The sequence below is a fragment of the Petaurus breviceps genome, unplaced genomic scaffold (genome assembly GCF_028583685.1).
Source record: "Petaurus breviceps papuanus isolate PSGF00001 unplaced genomic scaffold, PetGlider_PUasm1.0 545, whole genome shotgun sequence".
NCBI classification, from domain to species: Eukaryota; Metazoa; Chordata; class Mammalia; order Diprotodontia; family Petauridae; genus Petaurus; species Petaurus breviceps.
Window position 1 is genome coordinate 2,102,543 of NW_027186366.1, and position 22,653 is coordinate 2,125,195.

General features: G+C 38.8%; 1 protein-coding gene across 1 annotated transcript in view; it reads left to right on the top strand.

The window, feature by feature from the left end:
- Positions 1-22,653, top strand: part of ST6GALNAC5 (ST6 N-acetylgalactosaminide alpha-2,6-sialyltransferase 5) — a 293,049-nt gene that overhangs the window by 65,031 nt on the left and 205,365 nt on the right. The gene's annotated exons all lie outside the window — the stretch shown is intronic.

Consider the following 22,653-nt stretch of genomic DNA (forward strand, 5'->3'; position numbering starts at 1 on the left):
AAAACATCAATTGCTCATGGCTGGTTCGAGCTAATATAATAAAAATGACAATTTCACCTAAATGAAATTACATATTTAGTGCCATACAAATCAATTTACCAAAAAAATTACTTTATAGAGCTAGAAAACAATAGTAACAAAATTCATTTGGAAAAACAAAAGGCCCAGAATATCAAGGGAATTAATGAAAAGAAATGCTAGGGAAGGTGGCCTAGCTATACCAGATGTTAATCTGTACTATAAAGCAGAAGTCATCAAAACTACTTGGTACTGGCTGAGGAATAGAGCAGTGGATTAATGGAGTAGATTAGGAACACAAGACTCAGCAGTCAATGGCTATAGTAATCTACTGTTTGATAAACTCAAAGATCCCAGTTTTGTGGATAAGAACTCACTGTTTGACAAAAATTGCTGGGAAAACTGGAATATAGTATGGCAGAAACTGGAAATAGACCATTATCTAGCACTGTATACCAACATCAAGTCTAAATGGGTGCATGATCTAGGTATAAAGGCTGATACTGTAAGCAATTTGGGAAAGCAAGGAATAGTTTACCTGTCAGATTTATGGAGAGGGGAAGACTTCATGACCAAAGAAGAAATAGAGAGCATTATAAAATGCAAAATGGATAATTTTGATTACATTACATTGAAAAGCTTCTGTACAAACAAATCCAATGTAACCAAGATTAAGAGGAAGGTGGAAAATTGGGGAAAAATTTTAGCAACCAATGTCTCTGATAAAGGCCTCATCTCTAAAATATATGGAGAATTGAGTCAAATATAGAAGAATACAAGTCATTCCCCATTTGATAAATGGTTAAAGGATATTAAAAGGCAGTTTTTAGAGGAAAAAATTAAAGATATCCATAAGCATATGAAAAAATGCACTAAATCACTATTGATTAGAGAAATGCAAATCAAAACAACTCTGAGGTACCACATCTCACCAGTCAGATTGTCTAAGATGACAAAACAGGAAAATGACAAATGCTGGAGAGAATGTGGAAAAATTGGAACACTGATGCATTGCTGGTGGAGTTCTGAACTGATTCAACCATTCTGGAGAGCAATCTGGAATTATATCCAAAGGGCTATAAATAATTTCATACCCTTTGACCCAGCAATACCACTTCTATGGTTGTATCCTAAAGAGAACATAGAAGTGGGAGGAAGATCCATATGTACAAAAATATTTATAGCAGCTCTTTTTGTGGTGGCAAAGAAGTGGAAATTAAATGGATGCACATCAATTGGGGAATGGCTAAACAAGTTGTGGTATATGGATGTAATGGAATACTATTGTGCTATAAGAAATGAGGAGCAGATGGACCTGGAGAGGCTTATATGAACTGATGCTGAGTGAGAAAAGCAGAACCAGGAGAAATTTGCACACAATTACACACACAATGTGTGAGATGACCAACTTTAATAGACTGGACTGTTGTCAGCAATGCAGGGTTGTAAGTCAACTAACTCCGAAAGACTCATCATGGAGAGACATGTCTACACTTAGAGAAAGAAATAGAAAGAACAGAGTTTGAATGAATATTGAAGTAAACTACCTGCTCTCTTTCTTTTTCTTGTTTGGTTTTGTTTCCTCTTTCCCATTGTTCATTCCATCAGATACAATCTTTCTTTATAACCTGACTAAAGTCTAATGTGAAAGTATTTGCACATCCTATACTTGATTGTATGCATCTATGTGCTGGGAAAAGGGGAGAGAGGAGAAGAATGATGAAATATCTCTTCTATGGGAGAAGAGGAAGGGAGAGAATATTTGATATTCAAGGAATTGTGGAACTGAATCTTGTAAACTAAAGTAAACAAACAAATTAATAAAGACCAAAAGAAAAGAAGGGGAAAAAAAGAAATACCTCATAGGGGGAGGGGACAACTCACCTAGAAAATTGATAGAGAAAAGATAATTTAAGAATTATTAGACTACCTGAAGATCATGATAAAAAGAGCCTAGATATCATATTTCAAATATTATGAAAGAAAACTGCCCTGATATTGTAGAACCAGATGGTAAAATAAAAATTTAAAGATTCTCCAATCAAAAGACATCACAAAATAAAAATCCCAGCAATGTTAGAACAAAATCCCATGGTTCCCAGGTTAAGGAAAGAATACCGCAAGCAGTCAGATAGAAACCACTCAAATACCATGGAGCCAGTCAGGATCCTATGCTATTTCAAAGTTACCATTATAAAAGAGCAGAGAGCTTGAAAGATGACATTCTGGAAGGTAAAGATTTAGGATTACAAGCAAGAATAACATACTCAGCAAGTCTGAGTCTAATTTATTAGGAAGAAAAAGGGATATTTAATGAAATAGAGGGCTTTCAAGCATTCCTCATGAAAAGACCAGACCTGGATAGAAAATTTGACATACAAACCTGACTTGAGAGAAGCATAAAAATGCAAATGTGAAAGAGAAAGCATAAGGGACTTAATAAAATTAATTTACTTTACTATATGGGAAGATGGTACATGTAACTTCTAAGAACTTTGCCATTATTGGGTCAGATTAAGGAAGTCTACATAGACACAGGGCTTGGGTGTGAATCTATTTTGTTGGGCTGATTAAAAAAAAGACATGAGAAAGAGGGGTGTGCTGGGAAAAGGGGAGAGAGGAGAAGAATGATGAAAATATCTCATATAAAAGAAGCATGCAAGGAAGAATATTTACAGTAAAAAAAGGGAAAGTGGGGGACTGGGAAATGCTTGAGTATCAATTTCATCTGAACTAGTTCAAAAAGAGAAGTATATATAATATATATGTATCTATGCATATATATGTGTATATGTACACCCATTCAGTTGGATACAGAAATCTATCTTACCCAATGTAAAAGGGTAGTATGATATGAGAAAGAAGGGGGAGAAGATAAGGAGGGTGAATTAAGGGAGGCAGTGGTCAGTAGCAAAACAAGCTTTTGAGGAAGGACAGAGAGAGAGAAAGAGACAGAGATTGAGAGAGAGAGAGAGAGACAGAGAGAGATACCTAGAGAGACATACAGAGAGAGATAGAGAGACAGAGAGATATAAACAGAAGAAAATAGAGTGGGGGAAAATACACAGTCACTAATCATAATTTTGAATGTGAATGGCATACATTCACCCATGAAACAGAAACAGGTAGCAGAATGGATTAAAAATCAGAATCCAATAATGAACTGTTTACAACACACTTGAAATGGAAAGACACATATTTAATTAAAATAAAGGACTGGGGAATAATCTGATATGCTTCAGATGAAATTTTAAAAAGGCAGAGGTAGCACTCATGATCTCAGACAAAGCAAAACAAAAACAGATGTAATTAAAAGAGATAAGCAAGGAAAGCACATTTTGCTAAAAGTTACCATAGACAATGAATACCAATACAAAACATATATGCACTAAATGGCAAAGCATCCAAATTCTTAAAGGAAAATTACAGGAGAAAACATATAATAAAACTATATTAGTGAGGAACCTCAATTCATCTCTCTCATAATCATATAAATCTAACTGTAAGATAAATAAGAAAGAAGTTAAGGATGTGAATAGAATTTTTAAAAATATAGACATGTTAGAACTCTGGAGAAAATTGAATGGGAATAGAAAGAAGTACATCTTTTTCTCAGCTGTATTTTGCACTTTCACAAAAATTGACCGTGTATTAGGACACAAAACCTCACAAACAAATAAAGAAAAGCAGAAATATTAAATGGACCCTTTGGGGACTTTAATTAAATAAAAATGCATTCAACAAAGGACATTGGAAACAGATTTTTTTTCAAATATTTTATTAACTTCCGATTTACATCATTCATTTCCACCAGATTTTGAGTTACAAATTTTCTCCCCATTTTTCCTCTACCCACCCCCCCAAAATAGCAGTCCCACAGGATATCCCCTCCTCCAATCTGCTCTCTCCCATAGTTTCTCCCATACCCCTTTCGACTTTTCCAGTGGATCTCTAGGCCCCAGTGCCTGTATATCTTATTTCCCAATTACATGTAAAATAGTATTAATAATAGTATATACATTTGAGTATTTGATTTTAAAATTTGAATTCCAGATTCATTCCCTTCCTCCCTTGTCCCCCACCCTTACTGGGAAGATAAGCAGTTCAGTATAGGTTGTACATGTGTGGCTAATGCAAAACAATAACATAGTAGATATATTGTAAAAGACTGACTATATTTCCCTCCCTCCTATCCCACCTCCCACTTGTTCTATTCTCTACTTTGATCCCATCCCTTTTCAAAAGTGGGTGCTTCCAACTTCCCTACCCCCAACCTGCCCTCCCTTCCATCATCCCCTTTCTAATCCCCTTCCCCCCCCTATTATCCTGGAGGGTAAGATACCCTATTTAGTTCGTTCCCTCCTCAAGCCAAATTCAATGGGAATAAGGTTGACCAATTCCCTTTTGCCTTCCTATTCTTCCCCTCCATTATAACCATTTTCCCTTGCCTCTTCTATATGAGATAGTTTACCCAATTCTGTCTCTCCCCATCTCCTCTCATCATATTCCTCTCTCACCTCTTAATTTCACCTTTTAAGTATCATCTCTTCCTGTTAAATTGGTCCTGTGCCCTCTATCTATGTATACCTGTAAACATATATATGTGTGTGTGTATGTATGTATATATACACATACATTCAAATATGTATTCATATGCCCATATACCCTCATATATATTTCTATTCCCTTCAACTACTGAGAAAAGTTTCATAAGTTACAATTATTGCTTTTCCACGTAGGAATGTTAATAGTTCAACTTTGATAAGTTCCTTATGATTTCTTTTCCCTGTTTACCTTCTCATGCTTCTCTTGCTTCTTGTGTCTAACTATCAAATTTTCTATTCAACTCTGGTTTTTTCATCAAGGATGCTTGCAAGTCCTCTATTCCACTGAATGACCATATTTTCCCCTGAAACATGATACTCAGTTTTGCTGGGTAGGTGACTCTTGTTTTTAATCCCTCTCCTTTGATCTCTGGAATATCATATTCCAAGCCCTTCAATCCCTCAGTGTAGAAGCTGCCAGATCCTGGGTTATCCTGATTGTGTTTCCACAATATTCAAATTGTTTCTTCCTGGCTGGTTGTAATATTCTCTCCTTAATCTGAGAATTCTGTAATCTGGCTATAATATTCCTAGGAGTTTTCTTTTTGGGATCTTTTTCAGGAGGTGATTGGTGGATTCTTTCAACCTCTATTTTTGCCCTCTGGTTCTAAGACATCAGGGCAGTTTTCTTTGAGAACTTCCTAGAGGATTATTTCTAGGTTCTTACTTTGATCATGGCTTTCAGGTAGTCCAATAATTTTTAAATTATCTCTCCTGGATCTATTTTCCAGGTCAGTGGTTTTTCCCATGAGATATTTCATATTGCCTTCTATTCTTTCATTTGTTTGGATCTGTTTAACAGCATCTTGATTTCTCATAAAGTCATTAGCTTCCATTTGCTCCAGTCTAATTCTGAAGCCATAATTCTCCTCATTGAGATTTTGAGATTCTTCTTCCATCTGGCAAATTAAACTTTTTAAGGCATTCTTCTCCTCATTGCCTTTTTGAGCCTCTTTTGCCATTTGAGTTAGTCTATTTTTAAGGTATTATTTTCCTCAGTCAGGCTGTTGAATCTCATTTCATAATGTTCTTGCATTATTCACATTTCTCTTCCCAATTTTTCCTCCACTTCTCTTATCTGCTTCTTAAGGTCCTCTATGGCCTGTAACCAGCTCATATTTTCCTTTGAAGCTTTTGGTGCAGGAGTTCTGACTTCACTGTTTGCCTCCTGTTCCATGCTTTGCTCCTTTTTGTCCCCAAAATAAGATTCTAATGTTGGAGTCTTCTGTCTGCTTTGTTTCCTTTGCCTGGTCATGTTGCCCTTCAGTCACTTGACCCCTGGGCTTTTTGCCACAGTAGGAGTCTGCCACCAGACAGGGGAGATTTCGTCCCAAATGCTAGGGTTTTCTCAGCTGCCAGAGGTATTAGTTGGGTGCCCTCTCTGAGGTCTCCACATGCTCTGGCAAGCTGGACACACACCCCAAGACCTCCACCCTAGACTGCAATCAAGATCCAAGCAGGTTAAAGCAAGAGCGATTCCCCCTCAGACTGGTGCTTGGTCCCCCTACACTCTGCAGGCCAGGAGCTGAAGCTGCCACGTGGTGCTGGCTGGCTGTGCTGGCATCTCAGCGGCTTCTTGTGGAGAGGGGGAGGAGGGGCAAAAGCCACACATTCCCACTTACTGGGTCCCAAAGTCCAGACTACACTGACCTCTCGCTTTGTCCTTTGCATCTATGTGTTGATAAATCTGGAAATGGCCACAGCTGTTGCTGATCTTGAGTCCCTCCAGCTGGAGGCTGGTCAAGCCCACCCTGGGGCTAAAGCCTTGGCATGGGGCTGGGCTGGGCTCCCATAGCACTGTGCTGGCTGATTACTGCCAGACTTCCGAGCTGTACTCAGTGGGAGGTTAGCTTCTCTGTGTCATTTTGTGGGTTCTGCAGCTCCAAAGTTTGTTCAGAGTCACCTTTTACATGGATTGGGGAAGGTGGAAGCTGGAGCGGTGGGGAGGTCCTGCTTCTACTCCGCCATCTTGCCTCCTCCCCTCAGAAACATAGATTAAAAATTAATTAGAAACTAAATAATCTACATTGAAATAAGATGCACATCACTAAAAAACTGGGGGAGGGGGGGAACTTAGAAATTACCAATTAAACACCAAAATAAAAATCTTGAATATCAAAAGAGATGTTAATAAAATTAAAATTAAATCAGCCATTGAGCTAATAAATAAAACTAGGGGAACAATTTGGAACCATAACCAAAAGGCTATAAAGCTGAACATACCCTTTTACCCAGAAATAGCCCTAACAGGTTTGCATCCCAAAGAAATAAAAGGAAGAGGAATTGTATGTGCAAAAACATTATTTGTAACTCTTCTGGTAGCAAGGAAATAGAAACTGTGGGGATGCCCATCATTTGGGGAATGACTGTGATATATGATTGTGATGTAATACTGTGTTATAAGAGATGATGAGGAGGATGGGTTTAGAAAAACCTGGACAGGCATATAAACTGATGCAAAGTGAAGTGAACAGAACCAGAACAGCAATATTGTAACAATAAGCAATTGTGAAAGACTTAGGTACTCTGGGCAATACAATGATCCATGACAATTCCAAAGGACTCATGATGAAAAATACTATCTACCTCCAGAGAAAGAATTTATGAACTATGAATAAAGATGGAAATATATTTTTCACTTTTGGGGGGGGGGGTACTTGTTTTACAACATAGCTAACAGGGGGATATGTTTTGTATGACTTCAGATGTATAATGGGTATCACATTGTTGTCTTTCCAATAAGCGAGGGTAGGGCTAGAAGGAAAGATAGAAGTTGGAACTTAAAAAAAAGAATGTTTTAAAAGAATTATTTATTAAGCACTTAGTATTTGCCAGTCACCATGTTAAGTGCTAAAGATACAATGAAAATCGTCATCATCACTAACAACCACAACTGTCCCTGACCTCAAGGGTCTCATAGCATAATGGAGAGACAATTTGCAAACAACTACATAAAAACAAAATAGATGCAGAATAGATGGTCTATTCTCCTTCATATCCAACCTAGGTCACCATGGTCTGTCCATTTCATCTTTGAGACATCTCTCAAATTTAGCGCTTTTCTCCTCTGATACAGCCACCAGCATAGTGGAAGCTTTGATCACCTCATGACTGGATAATTGCAATAGACTGCTGTTGGGTCTTTTAGCCTCAAGTTTCTCCCAACTTCAGTCCATTCTCCATTAAATAGCTAAAGTGATTTTCCTCAAATCTGACCATATCACTCAGTAAATTCCCAGGTCTCTCTATCACTCTCAGGATTGAAACCACAATCTTTGGAAGCATTTCAGAACCCCCACTTTTCTATTCTTCTTACACTTTTTATCTCTCTATACACTCTTCAGTTCAGTGGCACTGCCCTCTTCACCATTCCCTGAACAAGACACTTCAAAGCTCAGCTCCAGGCATGTTCTCTCACTCTCCAGCATTCCTAGAACTTCCTCCCTCCTCATTCCCCCTCCTCATTTCTCTGGATTCCATCACGGTCCCCTTCCCCCCCCCACCCACCAATCCTACCTTCTACTGGAATCCTCTCCCAATTCTTCTTAACCCTAGCGCCTTCCCTCCGTCCCTTGTTTCCTGTTTCTCATGTGTATCATAGGATTGTGCTTGTTTGCTTGTTGTTTCTCCCATTGGATTGTAAGTTTTTTCAGTTCAGGGACTGTCTTTTGTCTTTTTATCCTCAGCACTCGTCACAGCAGATCCCTTATTGACGCTTATGAGCTAACTTATTCACTAAATTGAACATGACCAACAGAGGGAAGGCACCAAGCATTAAAGAGAACCGGGAAAAGCTTCTTGGAGAAGATGGATTTTGAATTAAGATTTGAAGAAAACCAGGAAAGCCAAGAGATGGAGCTGTGTAGGGACAGTATTTCAGATACAGATTTGGGCTGCCTCCAGAGGTAGTGTGTCCCCTGCATTTGAGGTCTTCAAAAAAAAGTAGAGTGAGAACAAATTGGGGAGGTTATCAAGAATATTTTTGTTCAGGTATAGGCTGGGTGTCATAGCCACCATGATCCCCAACAACTCTGAGATTCTATGAAAAATAAATGTAAGAATGTTAAAGTAGATAGGATATTGATCTGGAAAGAATCTCAGAAGCCATCAAGCCCAACCTTTATCATTTTAAATTGTTAGCAAAAAATGAACAGAAAAAGCTACTTATTTCAATGAATTATCATGTCCTGTTTGGGTAGGAAATGTGTACTAGAGAGAGGTGGTTAATCACCTTTTTGAAGAGCATCCATTCTGGCCCCCAGTATCTCTGGGATTGTTTCTTAAAAACAATTTTCTGAGACAGGAGCACCACAAGTAAACAAGAGAAAATTTTCACTTCTACAGAAGAAAGGAATCTTTATCATTTTTAGCATATTACGCTCAAAGTGTGAAATGGAAATCTTATTGCTTTCTTAACAGTTGTGAAAATATATGTAGTAATTCCCCGATTTTCATACAGTTTAAATTTGTCCCAGCAAAGAGAAATGCAGAGTCAATGTGATTACCTCCATATGTAAGAGGAGACATGTGACAGAATTGTCCAAATTAGTGATTTGCATTGATCAAAATCCTGACATTACTTGGGGCAGCCCAAATAACTTGTTTGGATGATATGAAATATTCAGAAATAGATTATTTTGAGAAGGTTGGGGTCCAGAACTTTCATGGAAATTTGTAGAATCCTGACTATAACACTTCCTACCTTACCTGTGTGACCATGGGCAAGTAATTTCCCTACTCGGGGACTCAGTTTCCTCAAAATCAAGGTATTGGACTGAGTGAACTCTGACGTCTCTTCCTTGTCCAAAATTCTGTTATCCTATGTTTTGTCTTATGGAAACAGCTAGAGGCACATCGGATCACTTCTGAGGTCAGAGCTAGCAGAGACTTCTTTGTTGTTGCTCATTAGTCATTGTCAGTCATGCCCAACTCTTTGGGGAGTTTTCTTGGTAAAGACACTGGAGGGGTTTGCTATTTCCTTCTCTAACTCATTGTACAGATGAGGAAACTGAGGAAAACGGAGTTAAGTGACTTGCTTAGGTTTTTCACAGCTAATAAATGTCTGAAGTCAGTTTTGAACTCAGATCTTTCTGACTCCAGGCCCAGTGCTCTAACAACTATACAGCCTAGTTGCCCAGTATAGACCTCAGAAGTCATCAAATCCAACTTTGTTATTTTTCAAATGAGGACACTGAAACCCCAAATGTTAAGTGATTTGCCTAAGGTTACACATGTAAATACCAAAGGTGAGATGTTGCAAGGGAAGGTATGGAGGGTTAGGTTTTAATGGAAGTCATGTATGAGACATGACAGTGGGCTGAGCCCTGTGTTTCAGTTGTGCCACAAAAACCTACTAGACGTGTGACTGTGGGGATGTCACTTAACCTCCTGGAGGTCCGTATCTTTATATACATTCTCTTTATGTATTCTCAGAAGAGCTCTGTAAGGTAGGGAACTTCAAGATATTCAAAAACATTATGACTGAAACAATTGAACAACATTAATGATTATTAATAATAGCTTGTATTTCTAAAGTGTTCTACATGTCTTATCTCATTTCAATCTCCCAATAACCCTGTGAAGTAGGTGCTAGTATGATTGCCATTTTACACATGCAAAGTGTAAAGCTGGATGTCATAGCCACCATGGCCCCTAAATAAAGGTGAGGCTTCGTATAATGTGCCCAGTCATTTATTTGTTCATCCTCTTTCTTGTTCATCTGGAAAATTTTTCGTTTAATGTAGTAAATTTAAGGGCCATTTCTTGGTGTTGGCAGGGTGATTGGTTATGTGGCACGTGTTCCGTACAGCTGCCGTGATTGCATCATCAATGATGCGAATCAACATCTCTAGTAAGGCTGGCAGATCTGTCCTATCTAGAATCTACTGCTGCCCTCCAAGGCTCTTTTGTGGATGTCTTGGCATGATCTGCTCTAATTGGACTTTTCAGAAAACTCCTTGCAGGCCTGTTATCTGCTGCTTTGTGAGGTGATAAATGCCATAAGTTTTCACCACTCAATAACATTGTGAAAATTACATAATATTCTAAGTGAGTGCTGCCCATAACTGCTGTGTCTGTCCCCTAACAAACCTGTCAAGTGTTGGTGAGTTGGGATTCTTTCTGGACTCTTCTGGCCTCCTTGTTGTGGTGATTGCTATATTTCAGTGACATTTCTATCAGAAAGGTTTATAATCAGTGAATGATTCCTTCATTAATTTCCCCATTTTAGCTACAGTAGGTGAAATTAGAGATGTTGCAATTGCAAAAAGTTATTTCTTTTTTTCTTTCTTCTAATTGTGTGTTGATACAAAAATTATTAATCATTTGTAACCATTAATATCTATTTTAATTGCTATTTATTTAATTTTTAATTTATGGAATAAAACAAGCATTTTCATAACAGTATAATTACAAAGATGATTGCACATGAAACTGCAAATCTATTATATACAACTTGCTATTCCTTTTTTAAAGAATAAATTTATTTATTTATTTTTCATTTTCAACATTCATTTCCACAAGATTTTGAGTTACCATTTTTTCTCCCTGCCTTTTCCCTACCACCCACCCCAATATAACAAGCCTACTGAATATACTTTCCCCTAATATGTTCTCTCTTATATCCTCCCCCATCACCCCCTCCAACTTTCTAGTAGGGCAAGATGGGTTTCTATACCCCAGTGTCTGTATATCTTATTTCCCAGTTGCATGTACAAAACATTTTTTTTAAACATTTGTTTTTAAAACTTTCAGATTTTTATAAGTTCCAGATTTTTTCCCTTCTTCCCTCCTCAATCACCCCCCACTGGGAAGATAAGAAATTCAATATGGGTTGTACATGTGTAGTTACCCAAATCACTTCCATAGTAGCAAATAGTGGCAAATTCGGCTTTTTAAGGCATTCATCTCCTCACTGGCTTTTTGGGCCTCTTTTGCCATTTGAGTTAGTCTATTTTTTAAGGTGTTATTTTCTTCAGTGTATTTTTGGGTCTCCTTTAAGCAGGCTGCTGAATAATATTGGTGAAAGTGGGAGTCCTTATTTCACACCTGAACTTACTGGGACAGCTTCTAGCTTATCCCCATTACAACTAATGCTTGCTGGTGATTTTAGATGAATGTTTTTTTTTATCAATTTAAGGAGGAATCCATCTATACCTATGATTTTGAGTGATTTTTATAGAAGAGTGTTACAGTTTATCAAAAGCTTTTTCTGCATATATTAATCATGATTTTTTTTACTTTTACTTTTATTTTTGCTATCCTGTAAGTCAGCTCTCTTCCATTTACTGGGAGGTTGGAGGGAAGTGCATATGGACTTGGTAGCCAGCAGGAAGTCCTAATAAGGAAAAGCCCTCTACCAATACAAATTGCAGTTCATAGCCATGGAGACTTACCTAGAACTTAGAGATTAAGTAACTTTCCCAAGGCCATGCTATCAGTATGTCAGTGGCAGGACTTGAATCCAGGTCATCCTGTCTTTCAGACTGGCTCTCTACATACAGTGCTGCACTAACACATTAGGTAGCAAAAAATGTTGGCTTTGGTAGTATTACCCAAAATATTCTCAGAGTCATGAAGGATCCAGGTTAGGTAAGACACTATTTGTAAAGCGCTTCACCCAGGGCCTGGTACATAGTAGTCCTTTAATGAAAGTTGACTCCATTTCAGGAACCCTATTCTACATACCAAGCCTTAGGTTATTGAGAAACTCTACAAGTCACTCTTCCAAGAAAACTGATTACAATATGGCAACACACGGGAAATGGGGCTGACACTTTTGCTCATTTTAGTATCAGAATGCTTTTTAACATTGGAAGTGGGAGCTAGAGAAACATGGCTTTGGCAAATTAAGACCAAGAAAAGCTATTTGTGAAAACCTTCCATTGTGCATACATTGGAGACCAGAATTAAATTCTCTACCATCATGAAGGCAACAAAGTGAAGAGAAAATTTGGCACCAGCCTTTGTTACATAAGACTTCTGTGAAAAGAGCCTTTGTTCCAGAATAGGCTTACTGGGGGAGATTCTGTTACAAACAATTCTTGCCAAGTAAAAGTCTATTGGGGCAGCTATGTGGCATGGTGGATAGAGCACCAAGTCTGAAGTCAGGAAGCCTCATCTTCCTGAGTTCAAGTCTGACCTTGGATACTTAGCAGCTGTGTGACACTGGGCAAGTCATTTAACTCTTTTTGTCTCAGTTTCCTCATTTGTAAAGTGAGATGGAGAAGGAAATGGAAAACTACTCCATTATCTTTACCAAGAAAACCCCCAAAGTGATGACAAAATATTGGACAGGATTGAAAATGACTAAACAATAACAGTGAAAATTGTGAAAAGGAAAAATTTATCATCTAGTCCTTTCATGAAAGTTTGTTTGGAAGGAAAGATATACATCCATAAAGATGTACATTAGTATGCTGTTTTATCCTTGCCCATGTTTAGCTGTGGGTATAAATATCCTATTTCCTGGCTCTTGTCTTGAGTTTCAATGTTGTTTTGCATTGCCAAAGCCAGTATTGTGTTTGGTTTTTTCAGATGACAAGTCACAACAGCAACTCATTTTGTGTTGATTGTGCTTGTGAATTTGTGAGTCTGGTGTGCTGGGAAGATGCTGGGAACATTCTAATTATGTTGAAGAGCATGGGGTGGGGCCAGACAAGACTCCAAGCCTGATAGGTGCTTCATGCTGTTGAAACTGCAGAGTGTGAGCTCAGATTGGTGCTGTCTCCATGAATAATCCTTGAAGAGTTATTCCCATTACTGTTATTAACTATAGTATATGGCTTTGGACTCAGCCTGATGGACTTTGTTTCAACCAGAAGGCGTGGGAGTAAAAGGCAAAGGGGACAGACAGCAGGAACTAGGTTTCCTGACAGGCTCAGCAAAGGTGAGGGGGAAAGAGAACATTCAGGAGAATATAGGCAAGCCTAGGGAACCCATGGAGAAGATCCTACTGTATGCCAGGCATTATGTGAAGTGTTGGGAACACTAAGAAAGTCCAAAGATAGCATCTGCCCTCGAGGAGCTTATCATCTAATAAGGAGATAATATTGAAACAACTGTGTATAAATAAGACAGACACAAAATAAATTGGAGACAATCAGCGGTGGAAGGGACCAAGGAGGCTTCTTAAGGAAGATCAAGAAAGGTTTCTTGCAGAAATTGGGTCTGAGGTGAGACTAAAAGGAGGCTGGGGACTCAACGGTTGGAAGTGCAAAGAAACAGCCTTCCAGGCATTCCCATCAGAGACATTGGAGGAGCCATTCTCTTTTCCACACCATCTGACATCCCTTCCAACTTTGAGATTCAGAGATTTCCGTGACAGAGCAGAAAGACTTTTCCTTCTTGGATGTGTCGTCTTTCCTCAGCAGGCTCCACCTCCTCCACTCAGAGATCTAAAGGGGCTCTCAGGCTCACTATGATGGAGTCATACCCATTGGGCATTTGGTCCAGACCGATGCTGATTGGCCCAAGCTTCACAATTGAGTTTCCCAAAGAAGTGCCTGGAGCGCTTGGACATTAAGTGACTTGCCCATTGTCATTAACATGTGTTAACGCACTGATGCAGTGAATCTCACGCTAGATCTGAATCCAACTTCAGACATTTACCAGCTAATGCTGCTCAAGTCACTTCACCCATTTGCCTCAGTTTCTCCATCTGCAAAATGCAGCTGATAGCAGCCCTTACTTCCCAGGGACATCAAAGGACTTTGCAAATGGTAGGGTCCTATATATATGCCAGCTTGTATTGTTCTGATCGAGCCTGGCTCTCTACCCACTGTTCCAGACTGCCTGTGCAGCTTGAAGGGCTTTGTCTTTTCTATGTAACAGTGTCATAGCATTAGTTGGCAAAGCAGTCCTGGCAGGCTCAGTGAAAAATGTATTCCTCTGAATGGGAAAAAGAAAAAAAGGATACATTTGGAAGAAGCAAACTGTCTTTTTCCAGGAATTGAACACGTATCACCTTTCCAGGATGGGGAGGCTTGAATTCACTAGAGAGTTTAAATCATAAGCTACTGAATGGCCAGGGATATAATGGGCTTTCCCATGGAAACAGTCTTAGCTAAACCCAAAGAATGGGTTGCTTGGGTGGCATACATAAACCTGTTTGCAAGGTTGAAAGAGAGGAGAGAAAAAGGTTGGAGTGGCTGAGAGTGACAGTAATATTCTTGACCTTTAGCATGCAGTTTCCAGAGCATTCTGCCCAGGTACTAATACAATAAATAATACGCCGTACACATGGCTCTTTTCAGAGGTGGCTGGCCATTCCAAAGGCCCCTGCCCTTGGGGAACTCTTCATTATCTGCCCTCTGAATAAATGGTAGTATAAAAAACAGGCTGACATGGAGGAGAAAGAAGACTCTTATTCAATTCAACTCAATCATTTATTCATTCAGAAAGCATTGAGTACCTACTGTGTGCTAGGTCTCCAGAATATGAAGATGAACCGAACAATCCCTGTCTTCAAGGACCTTGGCTTGAACAAAAATCCTTTCTGAAGTGCTCAGTGTGTAACAGGCCCTGTTCTAAGCCCAGAAAACATGATTACAAAAAGCAAGGCAGCCTCTGTCCTCTAAGAACTCCGATTCTACTGTTTCTGCTGCTTTGTTCAGTCATTCAGTCGTATCCAACTCACTGTGACCCCATGGACCGTGACATACCAGGCTCTTTATCCTCCACTCTCTCTCCAAGTCCGTTGAAGTCCATGCTCATTTTTCCATATTCTAATGAGGGGAAACTCAATGAACAATACATATTTGCTAGGAAGTAAATTAGGTAGAAAAGCATATAAGAAATGTCCTTTGTCCTCATGGAAGTTCCAAATCTAATAGGGTTAAGAGACTTGTCCAGGGTCACAAAGCTATTAAATGTCTGAGGTCAAATTTGAATTCAAGAATATGAGTTTTCTTGACGCCAAGCCCAGTATTCTATCCACTGTACCATCGAGCACTAGAACTTAGAGGGAAAGAGAAAAAATGATGATAAAATGCATGTGCTTGGGAAGTAAAATGAAGATATGAGAATTGTAACTAGACTTTCCAAACGTTCTTTGAATAGGTGGGTAACTGTGGGCAGGGAGCATTGCTTATGCTGTTGTTTCATGTGTTGATTGGTCTTTGTAAATTATTTTTTTAATTTGTTTGTTTTATTCTTTGCTATAGGGGATGACTTTCCAAATAAGGGAGAGAAAGGAATATATTTGAAAATGAAGATAATGCAGAACAAAAGATATCCATGTATATATTTTAAAGAATTATGTAAATATAGCTACCTTTTACAGAAATAGAGAGATCTAAATAATGAGAAGGACATCTGGGTGGCCTGGTAGACACAGTGCTGGGCCTGGAGTCAGGAAGACTCATCTTCTGGTCTCAGACACTTACTAGCTGTGTGACCCCGGGCAAGTCACTTCACCCTGTTTGCCTCAGTTTCCTCATCTGTAAAATGACCTGGAGAAGGAAATGGCAAATCAATCCAGTATCTTTGCCAAGAAAACCCCAAATGGGGTCATAAGGAGTCCAACATGATTGAAAATGACTGAGCAACAGCGACAAAATAATTAGAAAAATATTAATCACTCGGGGGGGTAGGATGAGTCAATATAATAGACATGACAATAGTACTTAAATTAATTTACCTATTTAGGGTCATAGCAAAGAAATTACAAAAGAATTTCTTTATAGTACTGGGAAAAAAACAATAACATGTATCATATGGAGGAAAATAAGGTCAAGAATCTCATGGGAAATCATGAAAAGAAGTGGGAATAAAGAGGGCCTAGCAGTGCCAGATCTCAAATCATACTCTAAAGCAACAACCTGGGACTGACTAAAAACTATGGAGCTTGTTCAGGGGAACAAATTACATAGAGAACTTGCAGGAGCCGACGTTTGGGGTCGTCTAGTCCGTGATAAACACAAGGACCCCAGGGGCTAGGAGAAGGACCGACTCTTTGATAAAAATTACTGGGAAAACTGAACAAATGAAGATTGAATTTAGACCAGCCTCTCCCACCTTCTATCAAGATAAGCTCCAAATGGACATGTGACCTGTAAAGAAAAGGCCGTAACACATACAAATTAAAAACATGAACAAAATTACCTAGCAGATCTACGGGTAGAAGAAAAAATCATGACCAAATGAGAGACGGAGAAGTTTTCATAAAATAAAATAGATAATTGTATTTTGTTTACATAAAAATACCCAAATTACTACAAAGGACCTATGAAAGAAGGTATTTTCTGCATCCAGAGAAAGAACTGATAAAGAGAAGCATACACAGAATGCTTGTGTCTGTGTAATGGCAGCCATCTCTAGGCTGGGAGGGGGAGAAAAAAAGAATAAAGTTACGTGATAACTTTATTGTATATTTAAAAGGAATAGCAAGTTTCATATAATAGATTTGCAGTTTTATGTGCAATCATCTTTTTTTCTATTCTACTATGTTATGGAAATGCTTTTGCTATTTCTTAAGTTCAATATAAAATACATAAATTTTTTTTTTAAAATAACAAAGAAAAAAGCGGTTTTGCCCAACAAAACCAAGAAAGCTAAGATTAAACAGGAAATAATTAACTAGGAAAAATTATTTGCTGCATGTTTCTTTGACGTGTAAGGAACTGATTCAAATTTGTAGAATATGAGTCTTCCCCAGTCATAGATGGTCTAAGAATATGAATAGGCAGTTCTTAAGTGAAGAACCCAAAGCAATCTGTAACCATATGAAAAATGCTCCAAAACACTAAAAATTAGAGAAACGTGAATTAAAGCCATTCTGAGAATGAACCTTACACCCATCAGATTAGCAAAGGTAACAAAGAGGAAAAATGGCCAGTATTCAAGGGGTTATAGAAAAGAGGCCAACTGATGCCCTTTTGATGGGCCTGTGAGTGGGTACAATCATTTGGGAAGGCAATTTGAAAGCATGCATGAGGAGTAACTAAACAGGGCATGCCTGCTGACCAGCTATCCAACTACTATATACACATAATCAAAAGAAATGAAAGAAAGAGGAAAAGGTCCTAATTGTACAAAAATATTTATAGCAAGTCTTTTTGGGGTGGCAAAAACTGGAAACGAAAGAGATGGTTGTCAGCTGATGAATGAATGGCTGAATAATAATGGGTGAATTATATACATTAAATATATAATGGTCTGGGAATGTGATGGAGCCCAAGTGTGCTGTAAGAAAGGAGGGTTCCAAAGAGACTGAGAGATTGGATGAGAGTAAAGTGGGCAGAGCCATAATACCACACAATTATACCGTAACATCAATATAATACAAATAACAATTTTTAAGACTTTTGTAAACTGGTGAAGAATAAAATGAGCCAAACTAGGTACACAATTTACTCAATAACAACAACACCATGAAACAAATAACTTTGGAAGCCATAAGCAGCATGATCAGGGCAGCTGCCATTCACTATGCTCTGCGTCTGAGCACGAAGCCCGCTAGCCATCATCTCCTGATAAGGAGGAGCACACATCCACATATACATGCATATACATGTTACATACATATATGCATATGTATATTTACATACCTGTATAGATATTTATGATAGAGTTTATGTAGCCAGTGAAGTAATTTGTTTTTCTTTTCTCCTTTTTTCCCCAATGAAATAGGACAGAAATAATAGATTATTTCAAAAATACTTTAAAAATAGAGAGATTGGGGAATTACTACACATATGGAATGTTGTGCATATTCCAGTGAGGTTGCTGCACTATTAGATTTGTCTAATTCACCCAGAGATGGGACAATCTGGAAATGTTAGTGATGTGAAACAAAACACATCAATAAAGCTTAAAAAACGGATTCCAGCTCTAATGTGCTGGTGAAATGTGGTGAAGTGCAGATTGTTTTAAGGGTGGAGGAAGCTCAGATATGTTTGTTGATGCAGCAAAAGGAGACATTTGCAAAGGACTGGGTTAAGGACGCTAGAAAATGAGGTTATGACCATGACAGACGTGGACGACCATTGTGCCAACCCAACTCTTCTTGGGCGCTCATCGTGAAGCTCGTGCTGAACATATGATAATGACCCTGAGAGCTTCACAGTTGGTACCAGGTGGGTGTCCAAGCCTCGAAGGAAGGACAGAAAATGGTCCTTCCTCAAGGTCAGGCCTGGATTTTTCTCAGCCCACCTTGGATTCCACAGTTGAGAAGTTTATCCTCCCCATCCCATACCTTACTTACCTTGTTGATCTCAGACCTGAACGTTAAATTACTAACCTGTGAGATCAAACCACAGCAAACTAGGCCCAGTATAAGCACCAAGAAATATTCTATGAGGAAGAATGTCTGGAACAAAACTGTCTAGGCTTAAATAAGGATTAAAAAGATAAAGCCCAGGGGAATTATATAAAATTTTACAAGCCAGAATCAGGCCAAACATAGTCCAGAATTTCACTCCCACAGACCCAAGGTCCCAGGGTCACAAAATCCTAGATTTAGACACAGAATTTAGAGGTCATCTAGTCTAACCTGCTTATTGTACAAATGAGGAAACTGAGGCCTAATGAAATTTTTATGACTCATCCAAGACCTCACAGTAGTTAGAAGCTGTGCTAGGATTTGAACTCGGGTCCTCCCTGTGCCACACTACCTCTCTAATGGCCTTTAGCAAACTTGATGCGCCAGGAACTGTGCTGAGCATGTGGCATGGAGGACAGTGCGGGCATTTGTCGAGGTCACCTGTGCACTAGGAATTTGTCCTAATGTTCTAGTTTGTGTGAAGTCAACTCACATTTATCAAGTGTGTCCTATGTGCCAGACCCTGTGCTCAGCTCTGAGGATTAAAAACAAAGCAAAAAACACATTTCCTGCCCTCAAGGAAGTTACATTCTAATGAGAAAGAAAACCTGTAAACAGCTAGGTACCTAAAAGTCCTATGGTTAATGGAGCAGATAGGTGGCAATCTAAGAGAGGAAATCATTCACAGCTGAGGGGCAGGGGACCCAGGAAAGGCCTCTTGGAATGGGGGCAGGGTAAGGAGCATTGAGCTGAACTTTGAAAGAAGTCTGGGAAGCAGACAGCATTGAGGCCCAGAGGCCTCAATAAGCTCGATGTGCATTGAAAAGAAATGGGCCTTTCCATGCACATAAGAAAAATAAAATGATTAAAGATCCCATTCTGCAAATAATAACGTCATAATGATGATGCCCAGCTTATATACGGCACTTTAAGGTGGGAAATGCACTTTATGAATATTATCTAATTTTATCTTCACAACAACTTGGAAGGGACGAACATTATGTTGTCCATTTACCAGATTAGGAAACTGAGTCCTAAAGGATTATATAACTAACAAGTATCTGAGGCTGGATTTGAACTCAAGTCTTCCTGACCCCAGGTCTATCACTTCATTTACGGGGCCACCAAACTGCCTATGTCAGTAAGATCCCAAATTTATTGAGTAGTCAGAGTTTGTGCATGTTTTAATTCTGTGTGAGGTATACATATACATCAATGTTTCCAAGGAAAGGCCTCTGTGACTGAGTTGTCTGGTGTCTTTTGACAAATTACATCATTGCCAAGGTCAAACATGAATTCATAAGGCTCTGGGAACATGGGTAAATGAGGTACATGTGCACAGAAAGAAGATAAGCCTCATCAGAAGCAAAGGCAGTCCCTCTGCAAACACCCAGCAAGACAAAATGGAGGGGGATGGGCATTCCTCACCCTGAGAAGCAGGAGAGGGGCCTTCTCTCCTGAGCCTGCAGAAGAAATGAGAGACATTGGGAAGGATGATGAAGGTGTGGATAGGTGGAGGGGTATGCATTCAGAGCAAACGCTGGCTGGATGGCGCACTCCTAGGTTGGGACTTTAGAGGCCATCCAGGTCAGACTAGTCATTTTAGAGAAGGGGAAACCAAGGCCAGATGAGGTGATTTGCTCAGGGTTACTCAGCTAAGCAAGGTCTGAGGCCAGATTGAAGCCACATCTTCCAGATTCCAAATTCAGTACTCTGGTCATTGCTTGACCTAAAGGTCTCTCCATGGCCTTTCTCTTTTCAGCCAAACATGGGGAGGGAAGGGAAGAAGCATTTATATAATACCTTTCCTTCAAATGACAAATAATATATATATATATATATATATATATATATATATATATATATAAAATCACTTGTGAGCTCAAGTAATGGGGTCAACTCAGCATCCTTTACAATAAAACCAAATGTAAAACAAGGCTTTGAGCTTTCACCCCTTCTATTTGACAGAGCTCTAGAAATCATTACTATGGCAATAAGTCAAGAGAAAGAAACTGAGGAAATGTCTATAGGGACAGAAAGAAAATGGTCGCTCGTTCAACTGATCTGAGATGTCTAAAGAACTCGAGAGAAGCAACCAAGATAAGATTACGAGCATGGTCCTGCTTTGTCTAGGTGGAGGCTGAGCCACCTAGAGCTCACAGGGTTCTCTGTGTTGGAGATGCAGGGGAAGAACTTGGGACACAGACAAGAGCTCTATTTCTAGATCTGCAATCGATCTGCAGAGAGATGACTGCAGATCCAGTGTGAGCCAAGAAGTTTAGTGGCAAAGAATAGAGAGAGAGGAGGGAAGGGATAGAACTCTGGGGGCACCCATGCCCAGGATCAGGTATGGATACTAATCCAACAATGACTGACAAGTAGGGGTCAGAAAGGAAGGAGGATCTCACATGAAAGAGGCAAGAAAAAGCTTTTACAATGGAGGGGAAGAGGGGGGAATGGAGCGAGTGAACCTTACTCTCATCATAATTGGCTCAAAGAGGGGAAAAGATATGCAGGCAATGGGGTATAGAAATCTATCTTATCCTACAGGAAAGTAGGAGGGAAATGGGATAAGAGAAAGGGGGGATGATAGAAGGGAGGGCAGATTGGGGGAGGAAGTAGTCAAAAGCAAAACACTTTTGAGGAGGGACAGGTTGAAAGGAGAGAGAGAATAGAATCAATTGGGGTAAGGGGAATGGGATAGAGGGAAATAGAATTAGCAATATTTAAATGTGGAAAGAATTGAAGCAAGTTTCTCTGATGAAGGTCTCATTTCTCTAGCATAAAGAGAACTGTGTCAAACTGATAGAAATAAGAGCCAATCCCAATTGATAAATGATGAGAAGACATAATTAGTTTTTATGTGAAGTAATTAACGCTATCTACAATCATATGAAAAAATATTCTATCTCATTGTTTATCGGAGAAATAAAAATTAAAGCAATTCTGAGGTACTACCTCATACCTATTAGATTGACTAATAGGACAGAAAAGGTAAATGACTAATATTGGAGGGAATGTGGGGAAAATGAGACATTAATATACTGTTGATGGACTTGTAAACTGATTAAACCATTCTATAAAGAAATTTGGAACTATGCCCAAAGGACTATAAAATCATACATAGCCTTTGACCTAGCAATACCACTACTAGGTCTGTATCCCAAAAGAAATTAAACAAAAAAAAAAAAAAGAAAAGTCTATATATGTACAAAAGTATTTATAGCAGCTCTTTTCTTGTGGTAAAGAATTAGAAATTGTGGGGATGCCCATAAGTTGGGGAAAGGCTGAGCAAGTTGTGATATGTAACTATGATGAAATACTAATGCACTATAAGAAATGATGAGCAGGATGCTCTCAGAAAAATCTACAAAGACTGGCATGGGTTGATGCAAAGTGAAATCTACTGGGTACAAAGTAAAAGGAATGTTGTAAGATGATCACCTGGGAAGGACTTAACTATTCTCTGCAATACAACAATCCACAACAATTGTGATGAATTTAGGATAAGAAATGCTATCCATGCCCAAAGAAAGAACTGATGGTATCTAGATACAGATTGAAGGATATTTTTTTAACTTTCTTTATTTTTCTAGAGTTTTTTGTCTGTATTTTATTTCACAACATGATTTATGGATGGATATATTTTTCATGACTACACATATATAATCCGTATGGAATTGTTTGCTTTCTCAATGTGGGGAGGGGGGAATGGAAGGGAGAGAATTTGGAACTAAAAGTTTTAAAAACAAATGTTGAAAATTGTTTTCA